Source organism: Pinus tabuliformis, chromosome 5_1 (genome assembly GCF_031772625.1).
Source record: "Pinus tabuliformis cultivar Carrire ecotype Pingquan chromosome 5_1, CPIR1, whole genome shotgun sequence".
NCBI classification, from domain to species: Eukaryota; Viridiplantae; Streptophyta; class Pinopsida; order Pinales; family Pinaceae; genus Pinus; species Pinus tabuliformis.
Window position 1 is genome coordinate 460055712 of NC_142305.1, and position 21273 is coordinate 460076984.

Below are 21273 nucleotides of genomic sequence, written 5' to 3' on the forward strand. Positions count from 1 at the left end.
GATTACATAGTTTTAACTATTGAACATAATTTTATTTTCAATTCCAATCTTTGCACATTTAAACCTACTCTCAACTATCAAAAAACCACTGGTCTAGCCTAAATTAGAACACAAAACAGCACCGACCTATCTACCATTAGGTAACTAATTGGCCAATTGTGTGTATGAGAGCATTGACATGCTTTGACATGTGCCTTATGTGAACGCATTTAGTGCTCAAACAGCAGAACAAGCCCAATGTTACAGAAGTATCGATTCGAAATATAACATGCAGAAACCCATTACACAACATTAATGACAAGTATGGCAGTCGCAGAACAAACCCTATGATACAGAGACCTGACATAAAAACCCAACCCCTTTACGCAGGGGACCATTATAGAATAGTTTAACCAAAAAAAATGTCTATGTGACATCGGAAACCAAAACTATTTCGTGAAACTGCTATCGATCTAATAGAAGTTATTCTTGCGTTGATTCTAGTGGTTATACTGCTGGATCTCTAACTGCTCATGCTATAAGCTATGCTGCGTATGAAAAAAACAATAATATGGTTATTGCAAAGATTAGTTCGCCCTCAAATCTTCAGACAAGAGTAGCAAATATTATACCATAAACTGACCTTATAAATCTCAAACACAGATCCCTTGTGGATATACATGATGCCATCTATTGTTCCCTCTACATTGACTAACAGGGATGCTATAGAAGGCCAAGCCTTTGAGCAAACTTTGTGGACGACTTTTCTAAGTTCACATTATACTGTGGATTTTTAAAGATGCCTCTCATGGATTCTACACTTGTGTGGGATGTCAATCTGTTACCAAAATTTTACAACTCTAACTCGATATCAGGGACTTAAAAGTTAAAAGCATCAATCGTTGTCCCATGTTATAAGGGTCGTGCTTCACTGCTTAAAAGCATCCATCATTGTCCCATCATTATCCCATGTTGTTGTAGAACAATCAAACACAATCAATTTACCCTCTCTATTTTTTAACCCATCTCTCTATTCAATGTGATTACATAATACAGAGTCCAGACATACTATGTCCTTATAGGCAGACTCCTAAAGAGATTCAACTTTCTTGAACTACATGTTACGGAATTCACTCTTTATAAAAATCAATCCACAAGTTCTCAAGCATAGCATGGGAAGCCTTTTTGGAAAAAAATGAAGGATTTCAACATATTCAATGTGATTACATAATACAGAGTCCAAACATACTATGTCCTTATAGGCAGACTCCTAAAGAGATTCAACTTTCTTGAACAACATGTTACGGAATTCACTCTTTATAAAAATCAATCCACAAGTTCTCAAGCATAGCATGGGAAGCCTTTGTGGAAAAGAATGAAGGATTTCAACAGGAACCTGTAAGATTTCTAAGTTCAAAATAGTATAATCCAACATTATAATCAAATAAAAATCAGATCAATAATGTTGCATGACCTTTCACGTAAACTATCAAATCCTAAACAATGTGAAGTGATAAATCATACCACAAAGGAATCATGTGAACAATTAGACCCAAGTGCCAAAGATTAAAATGCGGATACTTAATCTTCTTCTTTTAATAAAATTTTATATAGAATTACTGCGCACGTGCATGAGGAAAAAAGATAATAGAAATGGAGTTCACGTAAGGTCCTGAAAGATTTCACCTAAGTGAGCTACCTCTGTTCAGGTAGGTAAAGGTCCGTCACAACTTGGCATTTTTGATACGGGCTCGTTCACCCGGGGGCACCCTCGCCCGAATGACCGGCCTTTCCATCTTTCCTTTATTTTCTCTCTGTTAGATTCGTTATGGGTCTACACCCAGAGTTTACTTATAAATATCCTTTTTTTTCGCAGTTTATTGGTTAAAGGCGACCACTTCGCAGGATTTTCCTATCTGCTTCACAGGCTTGGAGGCAGCTGCGGTTTATTTCTTTTACTGGGTAATTCTCCTTGTTGTAAACTCTGCTACTATATTATGCTATAGATGAATTAAAATTGCAGGTTTTAATATGGCATTTGTGTTTGATTTTCAAGCAGGTCATTCTCTGGCTTAGCATGGGTGCCGACAGGCTCAACGCTACTCGACAGCCGTTCCACCCTATGGTTCTAACCTCCTGGTGTTTTGGGAGGGTTTTTTTCGTCGCATAGATTAATGGTGGATGGCCGCAACATAACAAGGGTAGTTGAAGAAATCCGCCATGCGTGCGAGGAAGATGGCTTTTTCCAGGTACATAATACTTTAATCCCCTTCTCTTGCCAGTGCTTTTCTTTTAATATCTCTGGATTATCCCCTACGCACACCAAAAAGGCCCTGTGTTACAAATTAAGCTTGCCATGGATATTCTAGAATATTTCGTATCAGTTTTCTATTCCTGAAGTTTTTGAGGCTATTACTTTCAGAGTTGTAGGATTATTTAATCTATATTTTTAATGTCAGTCTGATGTGTTAATAAGACCTAGTGACTGGTTCAAGTTTCATATCTGAGGGTATGTACTATTCTTTTTTATGGCCACATATCTTCTGGTTGATCTAAGTGACTGCAGATAGTGAACCATGGCGTACCAGAAGGAACCATGAAAAGCATGATGGAAATTGCCAAAGAATTCTTCGAAATGCCCGTGGAAGACCGAGCATGCCAGATTCAATAGAGGGTAACTAAAAGAAGTCCAAACTCTGGAGGAACGATATTGCAACAACAACAAGTACTTATCTTGCATATGCTTTTATACAGAGAGATCGCAGGCAACTACACTATGAAGGTGAAAGCTCTGATTTTAAGGCTTTTGGCTGCCGTTTTTGAAGCTCTAGGGCTCGATTCCAGTTACTTGGATAGAATCTTCGGAAAACACACCCAACTCATGGATATAATGTACTATCCTCCATGCCTGAAACCGGATATTACTCTTGGCACACCACGCCATTCAGATGCACGTGGCATCACTATTTTAATGCAAGGCGAGGTCAGTGGTGTGCAAGTACTTTTAATGCAAGGCGAGGTCAGTGGCCTGAAAGTACTCAGAAATGGAAAGTGGGTTGCTGTAGAACCCATACCCAATGCTTTCGTTGTTAATATGGGAGATCAACTACAGGTATTTAACAAGAGCAAGAGCAGATCCAATACTTTATTTCCTCCTGAAAATTTGACAATGTTGTTGTTAATGCTAATGCTAACGCTAATAATTTATCAGGTTGTGAGAAATGGGAATTTGAAAATGTTATTATTAATGCTAATAATTTGTTAGGCTGTGAGCAATGGTAGATTCAGAAGTGTGGAACATCGAGCAGTAACGAATGCATCTGCTGCACGTATATCAATTCCTACGTTTTATGGCCCCTCGGAGGATGCCTTCATTGCCCTTGCAGCGTCCCTGGTTGATGAACAACATCCAGCTTGGTACAAATGATATAAGTTTGGAGAATTCATGAGAATTTTCTGGAGACAGGAATTAAAGAATAAGACAGTGTTGGACCATTTCAAAATCGAATATGCAGAGAACAATGGTGAATGAAATTTGTTGTTGAATTTGATTTAAGGGACCCATTATCAACATTATCACTATCACTGGACCATCCAATAACCCCGTTGCCTTCTGGATGAATAAAAGATGATTACATAGTTTTAACTATTGAACATAATTTTATTCTCAACTATTAAAAAACCACTGGTCTAGCCTAAATTAGAACACAAAACAGCACCGACCTATCTACCGTTAGGTAACTAATTGGCCAATTGTGTGTACGAGAGCATTGACATGCTTTGACATGTGCCTTATGTGAACGCATTTAGTGCTCAAACAGCAGAACCAGCCCAATGTTACAGAAGTATCGATTCGAAACAGAACATGCAGAAACCCATTACACAACATTAATGACAAGTATGGCAGTTGCAGAACAAACCCTATGATACAGAGACCTGACATAAAAACCCAACCCCCTTATGCAGGGGACCATTACAGAATAGTTGAACCAAAAAAAAGTGTCTATGTGACATCAGAAACCAAAACTATTTCGTGAAACTGCTATCGATCTAACAGAAGTTATGCTTGCGTTGATTCTAGTGGTTATGCTGCTGGATCTCTAACTGCTCATGCTATATGCTGCATATGAAAAAAACAATTATATGGTTATTGCAAAGATTAGTTCGCCCTCAAATCTTCAGACAACAGTAGCAAATATTATACCATGAACTGACCTTATAAATCTCAAACACAAGAAGCAAATATTATAGCAGGATAAACCCCAGAATGTTGCTCAAGAAACCACTTACTGTAGTCCCAGTTGTTATTTCTGTAGCGAAATAGTTAAAACATATTGAATTTTGAGGGCAAGGTTCTACACAAGCCTTCTGAAATAAACCGTAAGAGATACAAACGAAAACAGACCCTGATGAGTATGTCTCAGATTCTTATAAATTCTTTTGTAAGAAAGAGAAACAGAGAATTAAGGGAAAACCAAAACAAACCCTGATGAGGAATTGATCACCTGTTGAATATTTTAAAAAAGAGAAGGATAACCCGAAAAGGCTAGGGTATCTCGTAGAATCTGATTGCCCTAGAATCCGCTCCACACAGTTAACCAAGGTCCAAGCATACCTGAACCTCCTCTTCAAAAAATAGTGGAAACCTCGAAGAAATTAAAAAGCCCCTTCAGTTGAAGAAATAGTAGAAAGCTCGAAGAAATTAAAAAGCCAGAGGAGCTGGTTGCAAGCACGGCTGAATCGCCTGTTGAAATCGGTGGTGATCTAACGAAGGAGCTGGTTTGGTTGAATTTATTGTTGAAGAAAAAGAACCCGGACGGTTGAAGAAGAGGTTGAAAAGCAAAGGAATACCGAGTCGGTTTACGATTAAGTAGGAGGAGTCGGTGGTGATCTGACGCCCAATATTGTTTTAATCGTCTAACATTTCATCAAACGTTGCAAAACTGTACACGGTGGCAGTCAGGTGAGTTCGTTTCAAAGAGAAACGCCTTACGGCGTAAATATTGTTTTAATCGTCTAACATTTCATTAAACGTTGCAAAACTGTACACGGTGGCAGTCAGGTGAGTTCGTTTCAAAGAGAAACGCCTTACGACGTAATTAAAAAACTTTGCAAACTAAAAAGCGCTTGTCACTTGATCCTGCAACCAATCAAATTTGTTAACTACTAGGGCATATATTTGGAAAAATTATTTTAATTGCAAAACATTCACCAATGCTATGAACTCAAGTTCTTTTTTCCATTAAATATATTTTCTAAGAATCCATTCCACTCACCTATCCAAATAAAAAATAAGAATTTTTAGAAATAGCATGTATCTTGCTAAAAACTCCATTTTTTATGCTAGGTTGAACTTTAGGATCTCCACTACTTCCACAAGTTTCCATTTGACTTTGAAAATTTTGCCTCCATTTCATAAAAATTCCACTTGTATTCAATGTTTGATTCCCATATTTTGGGAAATCCAAACCTTTCCCCACAAATATTTTTCCTTGATGACGTTTAACTTCTTCTTCGACACAAATCGTTTTAGATGGTATTGAGATCATATCTTCTTAGATAAATGAACGGTAAGGAATCATTTCAAATACAATCATAGAATCGGAATACAAGTTAATTTATATCCCAAACACAAATTTATATACACGATCTACAAGTTAATTTATATACATGATCTACAATTCCAGGGCCATTTTTTTGCTTCTAAAAAATATAAACCATGACAGACTTACTGAGAGAGAAAAGGGAAGAGAAAAGGTTTGATTAAATAGTAAACCAACATCAATCCGACTTGAAAACAAAAGAAGTAAGCAAATCTCCATACAAAAGTACTTGCTTTTGTATACCTATGATCTTTATGCAAAAAATGTCATACAAAAAAATAGTGTATTAATTTAAAGGATAGTCCTTGACAACCTATACCTATACGTATAGAGATTATATTCATAGCTTGGTCATGAAAATAATTAACGTTCATCGTCAATATGGCAATGTAAAAACTATTATGTTAGCCGAGAATGATGAGGCCATTAATGTGAGAATGATGGGTGTGCTCCCCACATTTCCCACACATATGGGATGAGGGGACACCTACATAAACATTTCCACACATCCCCATTTTGGGGAAACTCAAGGATACGTAGGGGAAACGTTTTCTCAATGTGGGGGACAAGTTTCCCCAAAAGGAATGCTTGTGAGTGTCCCCCTCAAAAAGGGCTAGGCAACCCTTTGAATTTTGCTTAAAAATAGTAATTTATGAGTGAAGAAGCCTAATACTCAATGTTAGGGTCATACTAATGCTATGTAACAAATTGTAATGTTAAATTATTAAAGTAAAATGATAGAAATTAAAAGTTACTTAAATTTTTAGCATTACCATTAATTGGCTCAAGATGTTTGAGAGTGGCTCTAGTCTCATTGGGTTTCATGTGGAGAAAGTAGAATTTTTAGTGAGATGAAGTTGTTTATGGGGGGATTTTCATTCATTGTCAAACCACTGATTCATGGAACAAGAGTTAGGGGTAGGTTTATGGATGTAATGATGAGTAGAGTGGGGGAATGCTGATTATTGCCTTGAGGTTTGCTAGTATACTCACTCTACTTTCCAAATATTTGAGTAGACTAGGAGAGGATGGGAGGTCTTGAATACATGTTTCTATGATGTTCAGGTAGCTCAATATGAGTACAAATTTTCCTGTGCTTTAGGGGGCATGAATAGAGACTTACTATGGATATTCATGGATGTCCAAACAAGATTAATCACTCCCATATTCCCTCATTATGAAAACCATGTTTGGAAAGATGTTTTGAAGAAGGATAGATTCGTTGAGCTGACCAAACTAATGGAGATAAGGATTGCTTCTCAAAACAATCTCAATGAATGAGTATACCCCAGTTGAGCGCATCACAAATTTAGGTTAACAAGGATTAGTAGCTTCCCACTTAACTAAACCAAACTAATGGTTGAGGGGAAAACAATCTATGCCTTAGCCTCTATCTCTGGTGTTGCCTCTCTTATAGTCTTCTCTGTTGCATACTTGAGATTCCAAGTATTCTAATGATATCTTTCTTAATTTTCTTGGGAGGGGAGACTTGACCTATGGAGGTAAAGGATATTTCTTTTTCTCCTTAGATTTTTCTACTTCGGGACATGAATTCTTCGGTTCATTATTGGTTTCTAGTATGATTGGTTTTTGGGGTTACCTAAGGTGGTCTATTAGGAGGATAATTATTGTATCTCCATTAACGAGGAAGGTAGACACAATCCCTAATTTCCCCTTTAGTTTGTTAAATTCTTCTTGACACTTCTTTTGTCAGTTGAATTCAAATTGACACTACCAACCATGTCCATCAATGACTACCTTGGGGATTCTAGTGGTATGTGTAACTAAATTCCACATGGCCTAGTATTATCCCCTAAAACCACTGTTTATTATGAATTTTGTGGTGCCCCTAGTCTTCTTGGCTTTGCCCCCTTTTGAATTTCCCTTCCCAGTTTTGGCAAGAGTTGTGATGCGATTATGCTAGCCAGCTAGGTATGGACCTGATCTTCTAGAAGAAAAGGCATCAAGCAAAAAGCTTGTGAAACTAACTCTCTTGTAGTTGAAGATATGAGGCACCTATTGCCTCCAAAATATGCACCATTTTTTCTTTCAGCCATCGTAGGTGTGCAGGGTAATTCATTGCTTTGGTGGATGATTCTATGACGAGAGAAAAAATGGTGGGTACCAACCACTATCATGAAATAATTTCACCCATTGCTTCAACAAAACAAGAATAGAAAGTAGGTAATTGAGTTAAGTTATTCTAATATATCATAGTGATTTTGAGAGTAGCGAAGTAGAGCTAGGGGGGTGAGTGAAGTGATCACCAATCAATGAACTAACCCCTAGTCCTTATACGAGTCAACCTATAACCAGACAACTACGTCACTTATATATATATATATATATATATATATATATATATATATATATATATATATATATATATATATGTATGTATGTATGTATGTATGTATGTATGCATGCATGTATGTATGTATGCATGTATGCATACAATCATACATACATATATGTATGTATGTATGTATGTATGTATGCGCATGCGCGCACACACACACACACATGCATAAACCACCTATGAGTTTTGGTTTTTAGAGGCAAAGATTCAATTAAAGAAAGGATTTGAGACACATGAAGTGCAATGAATGAGCAGGGATGGAGCTACCACCTATGATATTTGGTTTCTAGTGGCAAAGATTCAATTAAAGAAAGGATTTGAGACACAGGAAGTGTAGTGAATGAGAAGGGATGGAGCTATGTGAAAGGTAGGCTCTCTTTCCCATCAATAAGAACTCATCCATTGATTCATAGCTAGCCTAATTTAGGCACTTAGGATACCCCTTGAAATAATCCCCAGTTCATTTCGATGGATGGCAATGATTTTACCATTTTTTTCTGAAGAAAAAAAATGTAATTTTGTTTGACCTATAAACAAGGAAAAAAAATTAAATTATGCAGATGCAATTTAGCATTTTATCCTGTCAACCTTTCGGTTGATGCATAAAAGACAAAAAAATATAAAAAATACATAATTTTCCCGAGGGCTAAGTGTGATAATAATAACTTAACTTCCACTTTGTGTCTTTCTTCTTCTGAAATTTTTGCCAAACCCCATGATTGTGATCAATTTTTACTATTTATAATTGATTTCCAACTTCCTAAAGAGGGAATTATTTGTCTAACTACAAACCATCAGTAATGGGCTCTCTTTATACCCTCCGATCCTTTTTCAATCAGAATTTTATCTTTTCTTTGCTTTGGTTCTTTCTTTTATACCAAATCTATTCCCTTATGGATATGAGTCACAATTCTTGACTGGTCTCCAACTCCTTCATCTTCTTGGCTACCATGTTGTTTATGAGCATCCATATTTGGAGTATTTTCCATGGTATCTTCTTCTTCATCCTCATAACTATTAGGTACCTACCATCCCTTTGGTCTATGGGTCTGCTTCTTTTTCTTTTTTGGGATATTTTTTGCTTGTGGGCATGTATTCTAGAGGCATAATGTTTGAAAGAAGATTCAACATCTAAATTCTGTATTCTCATTATTTAAAACCTGGGTCCACTGAAAGTTTTCATGTTTTAGGTGGATACAATCAGGTAGACCTTTACTAAGGTCTATCTCCACACAAATTTTGGAAAATGTAAAGAGACCTTTTTTTATTCTGTTAGTGTCCATTTTTTTGAATTTTCCAAGAATATTCCCAATATCTTCCAAGACTTGATGATGCCAAAAAGGGAGAGGGATATTTGGTAATCTCACCCATACGGAAATTGTAGTGACCACCATGCTTGTAGCATTAAATTATGGGCATCATCAGGGTAATAAAAAGCCCATCTCTACCCCCAAAACATGGTCCGTCATTTAGGATTTTCTCCATATCTTCCTGTTTGCCAAATTGAACTATGAAGAACCATTTCGAACATAAATAAAGTTCACAATTGAGTATCCAAGAAGAATAGACACACTGATGTAAATATTTAGCTTTTGTCCAGAAGCGACTACATTTGCATATTAATGCATAGATTTGAGATCAACAAAAAATAATTTAACCTTTGGGGGTTTGACGTCCATTATTGGAACTTTTTCCACTTTTTCAATTATGCAAGGTCCTGGAAAATTTTGGATCTGGTCAATAAGAATTGCAACCTTCCCTTTCACTTTATCCTTGAATGAGGCTGGTCCATTGGGGTTTCTAATACCCAACCTTTAGCTTAAAATTTAATATAATGGTGGAGTTCATTGCAATACCATATTATTTCAACTTAAAGGAATCATATTACAATTTCCCCTCATATAGGAAACTTTAGAAAATTGCAGGTGTAACTAGATTGTTCTCAATGATTTTACTCATATTTTCCATTAGATCTAAATCCTAGATCTAGATGTTGCAATTTTTTTTGACAAAAATATGGAATTTCTTCGCTTCTACCTCTCTTTTCGCTGGATCTTTGTTTGAGAGAACTACATATTGCACTAAAATATGATGACCTTGTGTCAGATGTTCAACAAAATTGTGTGTTCGCTTTGATGAGCCTCATTTTCCAGGCCCATTGGTGCAACTTGGTCAAATAATTGATGGGATAAATTATCGTCGGATATACAACACCACCCACTAGTCAGATAAACCATGAACATGAGACGACTACTTTGTCGGGTATCTGATGCTAAGTCCATTGTATATCATATGACATCCTTCTAGACAATCCACAAATTCGACAACATGGCATCAGATAATCAACAAAAAATCCGCCAACCTCTAGTCAGATAAATGAAAAACATGAGGTGAATAATCCTTCGAGTATCTGACACCTTACACATATGATATCTGAAAAATTTTCACCGGACAATCTAGAAATTTGTTGAAAAGAATCCGATGAGGGAGCATGAGATAGTTTATGGGGAATCCGATGACCAACCAAAGGCCAAGCTACACATCCAACTAGGGGCTTCCAAAGTTTTCACGTTGGAAACGAGATAGGGTGGTCCGATGTTACTGTTGTATATCTGAGGACCTATTCTCACCTTATGGCGCCAAAAATTTGATGGTTGTCACTGTGCTTCCAACGACCACATTGTACATCTTGTTGTAGCTCATTTTACTTTTCTCTATGCATTCAAAAGAAAATGTATATATATGTATTCAAAAAATAAAAAAATGAATGCCAAAATTTTTGATATTAAATTTTACTTAACTTATAATGGTGGATTAAGGGCGCTAACCAAATCTTAATGAATAATTTAGGTTAAATAACATTATGGTGGGTCCTCATTCACTAAAGCCAACAATGTTTAAATGTCATTTAAGTTTTTGGGCGTGATGAAGAATAAAAGTGGGACCCATTGGATGGAGAAATCCCGATGACACAACATGCCCGAGGGTTAGCTCTCCAAGTGCCTTCGCAACGAATTTTTTAGATCTCCGTTGACTTCAAATCAACGGTCTATAATCGTTATGGGGGGACTCCATCGGATTTCTTCCGTACAAGAGTCTGCCCTCGTAATATGTCGATAAGTGAGCACAGACACCATTTATTAGTTCTATCATTGCTTTGTCATCATCCTGTCACCATACCTCTCTGCCACCTCATTAACCATGTCATCTGTCATCTCATCCATCTTGTCACCATGTCATCAATTCAAATACCCCCACGTTCACATTTAATTCCGTTTTCCCTCCTGTTGTTCCGTTCTATCTATAAATATTATTGCTCCTACTCATTCCATTTGTCATTGTTCCTTGCTCCTGCTTCTGTGGATTCAAATTGTAAAATTGTAGCCCCTAAGCCCCAGTAAGCATCACTCATCACTACTAAGGTATTAGCATGATATATTTTACATCCAAGATTGTCAAAATGTCTAAGAAAGCCAATTGAGTAGGTTTTTCTTCCCATATTCCATTAATGGACACCGAAAGGGATATATTTGACCCAATTTGGTCCATTGACTACATAGAAATTTACTAGCTTGTCCTTTTCAACCAAGTTGATTCTCTTGTATATTCTTTTACTGTTAGGTTAGGTGTTTTAGCTGTAATGATTCCTCAAACCTACGTGTTCCCATAATTCATATATGGGCTAGTCTCTGCCCTCTATCCTCAAAAGTATTTTGTCATGAACAAATTAGGTGAAAATATTTTCCAAGTGTCTTCCCTTTTGATTCAACAAGCATTATGTTTTCCTTCCTCAAGTTCTTATACTCCTTTCTCAAAATAAACTCTATTCTTTGCCTTCCAAGACTTATTTGGGTCGAATTATGTTGAATTGACTTTCATTTTAATGCCCGTTGGGAAAAATTTACCTTTGGAACCTACTCATTTTCCTTTGTATACTTTTTCTGAGGAGTTTAGAACTATTCTTCAAATTTTGGCCAATATTTTAGGAAGAGAAGATACAACAATTATTGATAGATCTATCCTGGGAATGTTTAGTTTGATGTTGAATCCTGAAACAATTTTTGACATACCTGCTTTCTGAGAAAAGATGGTCGATTCTCAATTAACAAATCTTTCTCTCACTGGATGTTTCAAATTTCCTTCTTTAATTACTTATCTCTTCTTATATACTCATGTTGAAAAATTTATGCACCTGGGATTGAATATCATGGATTGTTAGAAGAATAAATAGTTAGGGGTGTTTTGGACTGATGTGGTAACAAGTAATTGAAATAATGAGGGCTTGATGTAGTTCACCACTTCCTTTTTATCAGTTGCTTACTCAATCATAAAAAACTCTCCTTCACCTTGCATATTACAAAAGGCATAGTTTTTCTTCAACTCAGTAAAGATGTCAATGTAGGTGATTGGTTTTTATTGGAAGATTATGCAGAAATTAGATTATATGGAGAAAACGTTGGCCCCTACAGTCTCCCCAAATTTTTGGCTATGAGATTATTTTCATTAGACTTTATCAGGAAAAGTTTGAATGTTTATCAAGTACATTTTGTTCCAGCAAATAATGGGCATATTTTTAAATTTCCAATGACCGTGGGACCTTTTATTGTGAATAATAGGCAAGCTATAGGAGAAGTGCAAAAAGTTCTTGAAGATATGAATTTGAAGCTAGGTGAGAAATTGGAATATGACGCTCACCATATAATTTAAAATAGAAGAGTGGAAAATTCTTATGCTCCCTATGTGCATGAAGCTCGACTAGATGTTGAGAAGCTAGAAAATGGTTGTCAAACCAGTTTTTCAGGAGGGGTGGAGGTTGAAACTCCTCATCAGAGTGAAAATAATTTAAAAATATGTAGTGAATATGTCATTGATTTGGAGGAAGGAAAAGATAAAGGTACTAAAAGGGTTAAGTTATCTGATGGGGGTAGTACATCATCAACATCAAAGTTTCAATTATAGTTAGGGGAAGTTATTTGCACACCTTCTTCTCCTGTTCTAGAAGAGATTGGTTAAAGCTCTCTTCCAAAGATAAAGTAGTTGTATTCTCAGATTGAGGAAAAGAATGAAAAGGTAAAATGATCTGAATTGGAGCATATTAGTAATGTTGTGCTAATTCCCCATTCAGAAATAAACCCAAGATGCTTATCATTTTCTTTTTCAAGTGCTTAAGGAGTCAAAACTTTTGCATAATTAATAGATTCCCATGAGAGTTTCTTATGTAAATGTTATAAATAGTTTAACACAAAAAACATATGCTGAAAAATAATAATATAACAACAAAGAACATCAAAATATAACACAGAACAAGCAAATGATAAAGGAGTTCACCCCTCCTAGGCTACGTCTCCTTGGTCCAGCTTCCAATGGCTTGGGCCTCTCTATTATGCTCAAATTACATCAAAAGTGTGTTTAAAATGCTCATATGCCTCTTAAACCTGTCTCAATGTGTTTAGGATACCCAAAACTACTAGAATTGACTATTTTTGCATCAAATTTGGATAAGAACTGAAGGAGTTATGACTTCTCCTAGTTCTCACTCTATTTGTTCCACAGAATGCTCTAAAACCAGCAGAAAACTACAAATTAGCCTCAAAATCCACTAACCAGGCAATATTTCTCCACACTGCTGGCCATATCCCGTCGATCATATCACAAATTATAATCGACGATGTCTGGCGGTGATAAACTGGGGGACTCTACCGTCTTGTGCGATTGCGGTTTACCACATTGCAATCGGGGCCGATATCGCATCGCGAAACAACCCTTTCCGAGGTCGATTCTCATTAACACTGCGATTGTGATATGCAATCACATCGCATTGCAACTCCTAACCTTTCCGGTGCCGAGGCCAATATCTGTTCACTGATCCCTTTGTGAGATTGCGATATGCGAGATCGCAAATCGAAATCAACTCTACTTGGGGGCCGATTATTAATTTGAACCACTTACCACTACAATATGAGATATACGAGGGCCAATGGCAGGCTTCCACTTGGCCTCCTTATTCGTTGAAGACCTTGCCACATCATCCTAATCCTGCGATGTCGTCAAGTCAAATTTGAACTTTGACTTGCTCTAACTTCTGCATACAAACTCAGATTTGAGTGCCATTTTCACTGTTGGATTCAGAATGAAGATATAATCAATCAGAAAATGAGTTTGAAAATATTATAACACTTTGATTTTTGAGCATAACTTTGAGCACTTGATCACTCATCCCCACTGAAAGCCTTTTGGACCCCAAAAGGATCACTTTCAGTTATTGAACAGATGAGGGTACTATTCCCTCACCTTTCCCACTTCAATCCATTTGGCCTTTGATGGATGTTTACCTTTGAGACCCAACCAAATATAACCAATATTTCCTCTTTTAGTTGTCCTTGTCCTTCTGTCATGTATAGTATCTTACTAAAACCAGCTCACAAAAATATAGAAAAGATAGATCAACACTTTAGAATTCAGCCTCTTCGAGGGGGCAACCTCCTTTACATTACACAAATGAACAATTCTTGGATGATACAAATGACAACACCTCCCTTCTATATATAGGAGTCTAAGGGGTCACAATATAATCAAGCCAACATAAAGTGATAACATAAGGGCACAACAATAACAATAGTAGGTTTCTATGGGGCACACTAATAACAATATGGAGACAATAGGGGCACAATAATAACAATAAGGGATACAATGACAATAGTAATGGGGGAATCACTAGTATTATAGGGACCTAACATGCCCCTCTCCTTCCAAAAAGCGTTGTCCTCAACACTTGAGTAGTTTTGGATCCTTCTGTATAAAATTCTCATCCTCCCATGTGGAACCTTCAGTGGATAAGTTCTTCCACTTGATGAGATACTCCAAAATTGATCGATTTCGTAGTTGTCGAGTTCTTATTTCTGTGACTGCTTTTGGTTCCAATATGATTTTCCTTCCTCATCAAGTTCTCGCAATATTGTTTGAACTGGGAGCTTGTCACCTATAAGCTTCTTTAAACATGAAACATGGAAAACTGGGTGCACTCGAGAAGCTACAGGAAGCTCCAATTTGTATGTCATAGGACCAATCTTTTGCAACACCTTGTACGAACCATAATACATTGGTGATAATTTATTATCCTTCTTAGCTTGCTTGAGGGACATTTGTTTATATGGTTGTATCCGTAGGAATTCCCAGTCACCTACATCAAAACTTCTTTCGCTACGATGTTGATCTGCCTGTTGTTTCACTCTATTCTGTGCTAACGTGAGGTTATCCTTTAAGAGTTGGAGAACTTGTTGTTGATGCTCGATGTGATGTTCCACTGCTTGAACCTTAGAATTTTCTCTTAAATATGATGTGATGGATGGTGGATGATATCCATAAAGTGCCATAAATGGGATCATTTTTGTTGCAGTAGGGAAGGAAGTGTTATACCACCATTCAGCCAGAGGCAACCATTTGACCCATTGTGTCTCTTTATCAGATACAAAGAAACAAAGATATCCTTCCAAACATTTGTTTACTATCTCACTTTTCCCATCAGATTGAGGATGATAAGATGAGCTTGAGCTAATTGAGTACCGAGAAAAGAAAATAATTTTGTCCAAAATTTCCAATGAAAATGGGATCTTTGTCACTTACAATAATCTTTTGGTTTCCATGTAGATTTTGAATTGTTTCCATAAATGCAGTAGAAACTGTACTGGCTTTAAATGAATGCAATAATGCACAAAAGTGTGCATACTTGGTAAGTCTACCAACTACCACCATGATGACACTCTTTCCTTCGGACTTGGGTAAACCTATGCTAAAATCCATTGAAACCTCCTCCCAACGTTGGCTTGGAATGCATAAAGGTTGTAATAGACTTGGGGTCTTAATTGTTTCAAATTTATTTTGTTGGCAAACCAAACATTCCGCCACAAAATTTTGAATATCCAACTTAAGGCCATCCCAAAAAAATTCATTCTTAACCCTGTGGTAAGTTTTTAAAAATCTTGAGTGCCCTCCTAAGGGAGAAGTGTGCAATTCCATAAGAATCTTTTTGTTTGAGTTGGGAATTCTTACATAGGTATAAGTGATATTTCTACCATAATAAATCGTTTTTCCAGCTAAATGTATCAGATGTACTGGGATCTTGTTGTAACTTTTGAATGAGTGCCCACACTTCTTCATCATTCTTCCATTCATCACTTGCTTCATTTATCCAATCTGGTTGGATAATAGAAATGACACACAATAATGCTTCCACATCCTCATCCTTTCTTGAGAGTGCATCTACCACAAAATTTTTCTTCCCAGATCCTCACCGCATCTTTTGTTGCCCAGAGTGAGGTATACCTCACGGCCTCATGTATGTTTCGCTTGAAGGTGAGAAATTGGTTGTCTGCTAGCAGTTCCCCGACAGCCAACATGATGGATAAGAGCAGCCATGCAAAGTGGAAGGTCTTACCCTAGTCCCGGGCTTCCCTAAAATTCGTCAAAAATTCATCACAGAGAAACTGTGCCCAATTGAACTGGACCCCTTTTGCACACTCCTCCGCCAATGCAATTACAGATGTTGGCACTGGACCCCTTCTGCACACTCCTCCGCCAATGAAATTACAGATGTTGGCACTTCGTCTGCATGACATTTCCTCATGAGCTTGTTGGCCAGCAACTAGGTGGTGACGCACACCCCTCGGTCCTTGATGCTTTCTATTACATACCCTTGCTTCCTTTTCTCTAGTTTATATTTGGCCTTCATAGCTTCCGCGAGGCCCAAGTTGCTACTTTTTCTGGTGATGTCTACGGGATTTCTTCCTTTAATCGGAAGCCACAAAATTCAGTGAATTAAGTCAATCGTGATCAGAATAGGCTCTTCTAGCCATAGATACCTGTCATGTACTAGACATAGTAGCTGCTGGACGAAAAATATTGTGATAGGCGTGCGGTGGTAGTGGGGTATCCACCGCAGATGGAGTAACCTTGCCTTCTCCACACCTCGCAACCATTTCTGTTGTAGTAATTTTTCTGTGGCCAACTGTGGGAACTTCTCACTATCTATGAGGTCCCAGTCTTTGAATTTTATATTCAGTACCCATCCCAGCAGTGGACCGTCAAACCTTATATCATCCAGAAGAAGCGGGGTCTGGAGCACACTCTTCGTGGCCTCTAGGTCCTTCGGTATCTTGGCTGTCCCTTTCCATGGGGGAATGTAGGGGGGTAACTCTATCACTGAAGGTACTTGGGAGACATTTTCTACCTCATCATCCTGTGCCTCAATTTGTGTTATCAGGGCTTGTAAATCTTCCTCCTCCTCCTCCTCTGTTACAATGGTGATATCTTTGCCCTTCTCTGTCATCGATATTTTACTAACTCTTGGGTGCCGTGGTGATACCTGGACTGGCCCCATTGGCTATTTGTTTTTCTATGGTCGCGGTGTATGTGGGGACTTCAGTACCTCTGGTGCGCCTGCTACCTCTCTAGGCTCCTCCTGGGTCACCTGGGGTTCTGGGCTAACTCCCATAACTCACACTCTAGTTCTCAACATTGTGTTTATACTGGATTCGGTCGGTCACGTACTCATGGGTGGCACGGTAGCTTGGGGCTCGCTGCTCTGTACTAACTCAATTCTCAAACAACCTAGGGTTGCTTCGAAACTATCCCATAGAATTTTATAGTAACATTCGGATTTGAATTCGACCATTCCCTCCATTTCTGAGTCATTAGTACCTACTTGGCAATAGATCTCCCCGAATCTAGCTTGTAATTCATGTCTCAATGGCCCACCTCCCACTCCTTTCTGCATTAAAGTAGCCTTCTTGTCATGGACAATGTCATCAACAGTCACCCCACAGCCTATCCACGCAATGGTGCATCCCCTTAAGCATGACTGCGAGCCTTGTGATAGACGGGCCCTATGCGAAACCTCCTTTCCACGCAGATTTTCTGTAGCTTTGTTTATAATCCCGCGCTTTCTTTCAACTGCTTGGAGCACTAAGACTGTGCCTTCTACAGATAGTTAGGTGGTCGCACCCCTAGTGCGAGACTGCGCTTTTCCTGCTAGCCCGGGCTGCGGGCACCTTTCACATGCCTTTGTGTCCTATTCCTCTGTATATGGTACCTTTCCTTGTTTAGTAAGGTGCGGTTGCAACCATGATAGCAGGGTCGCAACTCTTTCTACTGCAGTAGTAGGGCTGGCTGGACTCGGTCTCATCATACTTAGTTTCTCGCAGCCCACTTGCGCGACTTCAGTTTCTAGTTTGCGGATTTCTTCATCCAATGTCATACTTCTCTTCCTCAGCCATGCCCACTCATCATCGATTTCACGAAGTTTCATGCTTCCTCGCCAAAGGTCTTCTTGCAACTGCCTAATTCCTTTACCTAGGTCCTCATGTCCTATTCCTATTGCAAGAGTCGTGGTCCAGGGATTCTTCTCTGTCCTCCTGGTCTCTTCTCTTCTTATCACTATTGGGATCACTGGCACGCGCAGGTTCCAATCCATTCGTCCCACCTGGTAAACTCTCTTCATGATCCTGCAGAGCCTTGTTAATGCTCCGTTGTGGGGTATTTGCGGTGTGCGTCATTCTTTCTGCTGCCACGTCGAGTCATGATTTTTGATCCTTAGCCTGGCTTATGCCTACCTAGCACATGACTGCACCCATCGACACAGGTGGGAACGCAAACTGCTTTGCCCTGGCTATCCAGCTTGTGTTGGACACTAGGGACTTCCAAACCGTAAGTGCATCATTCTTCTGCATTTGTGCTAGCTTCCAATATTCTTCTAGTGTGTCTGCCACCATTGTGCGGGCATCGTGTGCAACGCCCAGTCCATCACATCATACCGCTGCTATTTTCATACTGACCTTTCGAATTCGTCTAAGAGTTCATCCCCACCTGTGTCCCCATCATATGTTGGTAGTTCCCTGGCTTCGGTCATCACATACTGCAGTGATCTAATAATCATGTTGCAATTTAGCATTGATACTTCATGTAACCGGTTCTGCCAGTGTTCTATTTCTTCATCTGAATCGAAGTACAGGAACTGTCATGCTCCCATGAGATTCTCCCATCTTCAGTTGGGTTTACCCTATCTTGGTCTTACGCCATTATCTGGTAAATGCAATCCAGCTCATCGTTGTTTTCATCTTCATGCATAGGTTTAGTGTAGCGTACTCCTTCGGCTAGATCTAGTGGAAATACTATGCGTAGAGACTTTTTCTTGAAAGTCATTTTCCGCTTCTTCAGGTTGATGACTCCATTCATATTCGTAGCCCAATCTATCCCTAATAACGCGGGGTAAGGGTTACTATCATCCACAATCTCTATTACCTCAAAGTCCGTCTGTGTGCTTGCACCTTCAATATCCACTGTTACCCCTTGCAGTCTTCCCATGGGCATGATCTTTTGTTGGTTCACCATCTGTAATTGGATAGGAGACCACTGTAACACAGGCTGGCCCATTCGTTCCCAAGTCTGTTCTGGTAACACGTTCGTGTTTGAACCCAGATCGAGGATTACCTGATCCATTTCATATTCGGCAATTTGCTTCATCAACCACATTTCCCTTCCAGTGCACCAAGCATGCTTCCCCATCTTTCAAACTACGCGCAGTTCCCCTAACCCTGCGCACCTAGTGATCAGCTCTTGGAGTCCTTTAACTACCTTATTGTCTTGTAGCAGCATCATGCATGTTTCTAAAAAGGTAGTAAGCATAGACAGAGCCATTCCCAGTTCTGGTTGATCCTTACTACCTGAAGTAGAGGCCTCCTTGAAGCTCTTCTTAGCTTCCATAACCATTTCCTTTGCACGTTCCAAGTCAAGCTCAGATTCCTTCGTAGGGGCCTTGTGAACCCATATATCATCCTCAGGTTTCTTTCCCTTATCTTCCCCTGTAGTCGCACCACTTCTAAGCACCATATTCACATTGGGGTCTTCTTTGTGTGGTTCGGAACTCATCATTTGGATATTTTGAGTTGCAGTAGGCTGTAGTACCCCTTTCTTACGCATCTGTGTGATCAACGTCAGACAATCTACTACTTCAAGATCAAATTGATAACAATATGGACAACATATTCTGGTTGGATTCGTACAGTTGCGTGCGTAGTGCCCAGGTCCTCTGCAAATATAGCAGATTAACTATCCACACCCTCGTTTGGGTCCCATTCCTCCTCATCCTTAACCTTGCCCTTGAAATCCCCCCCCGTGCGATTGCTACAGTTAGATCGAGGCCCCACGTTTCTGTCTACATTTGATAAGCTAGGGTCCTATCCATCATTAACTCATAGCTCTGACATGTCCGCTCATCGTGACCCACTGATCTACATAAATTATAGTACAGTTTCTATGGAGTTTGGGTATACCTCTGCAACAGGTGACAGTAGTCTATCACGTGCTTTCCTCCCACCTGACAAATCATGCACCAGAGCATGGGTGTCACACTCGATCCTGCTTGTGCCTCTGGTCTCAACGCCATCGGTCCCCCTCCTGCCATATAGTTCACAAATACAGGATAGTGATCCTTATCATGACCCTGGCCTTTACATTTTATACACCACACTTCTTCACTCGCCTCTGGCCGGGGCGCCGTATCCTACTTCAAACTTTAAATCTCCAAGCATAGGTTACGTGGTTTTGTTGGACTCCCAACCCTGAATCCTGTATTAGTGTTTCATACAACCTCATCACCATTTGCAATGCCTCTGCCTGGGTTTAGAGATTCTGTTGTGATAGTGTCATCCTCAAGTGTGGTGTCAAAGACGCCACAAACCATGCACGGTGTTGTGCATCTATCAGTGTCATATTAGCCTCGTGGATTGTACTTTTTAGCCTCAGATCTAGATCTTAGGGGGTTTCACCTGGAAGCATCACGATCTCCTTGAATCTGAAGATCGACTACGTCTCCGATTTCGGCCGACTAAATTCTTTGTTCAATGAAATATGGATCTTTGCTATTTCGGCATTCAGGTGATTGTTCAAGTGCTTGATATACCATGTTAGCACGTGATCCTGCAGTGCACTTACCAATGTGGCCTTCTTAATCTTATCATCCGTAACCCCGTGCACTTCCCACACTACTCTTACTACGAACCAAAACTAATTTGGATCTTCATTCCCTACTCCTCTGAATACAGGCAACTTGATCGCACTCACTATGCTAAACTGTTGGTTTGGTGGAGGAGGCATGGGTGAACATGGAGGTGAAGAAGGTGACGGGAGTGGTGGCGTTAGTGGGGATGATAACTGTGGAATGCGCTACCTTATCAATCTGACCGCACTCCTCAGAGAACCCCAAGCACACTCTTCCTCACTTACTCGTGGAGGTGAAATTAAAGGACTATTTCCTAACCCTTCGATACCTTTTTATAC

At 39.0% G+C, this 21273-nt stretch overlaps 1 pseudogene; it reads left to right on the forward strand.

Moving 5' to 3' along the window:
• Window positions 1–2755: 2755 nt before the first annotated feature.
• LOC149165475 (protein DMR6-LIKE OXYGENASE 1 pseudogene) lies at window positions 2756–3406 on the forward strand (annotated as a pseudogene).
• Window positions 3407–21273: the final 17867 nt, after the last annotated feature.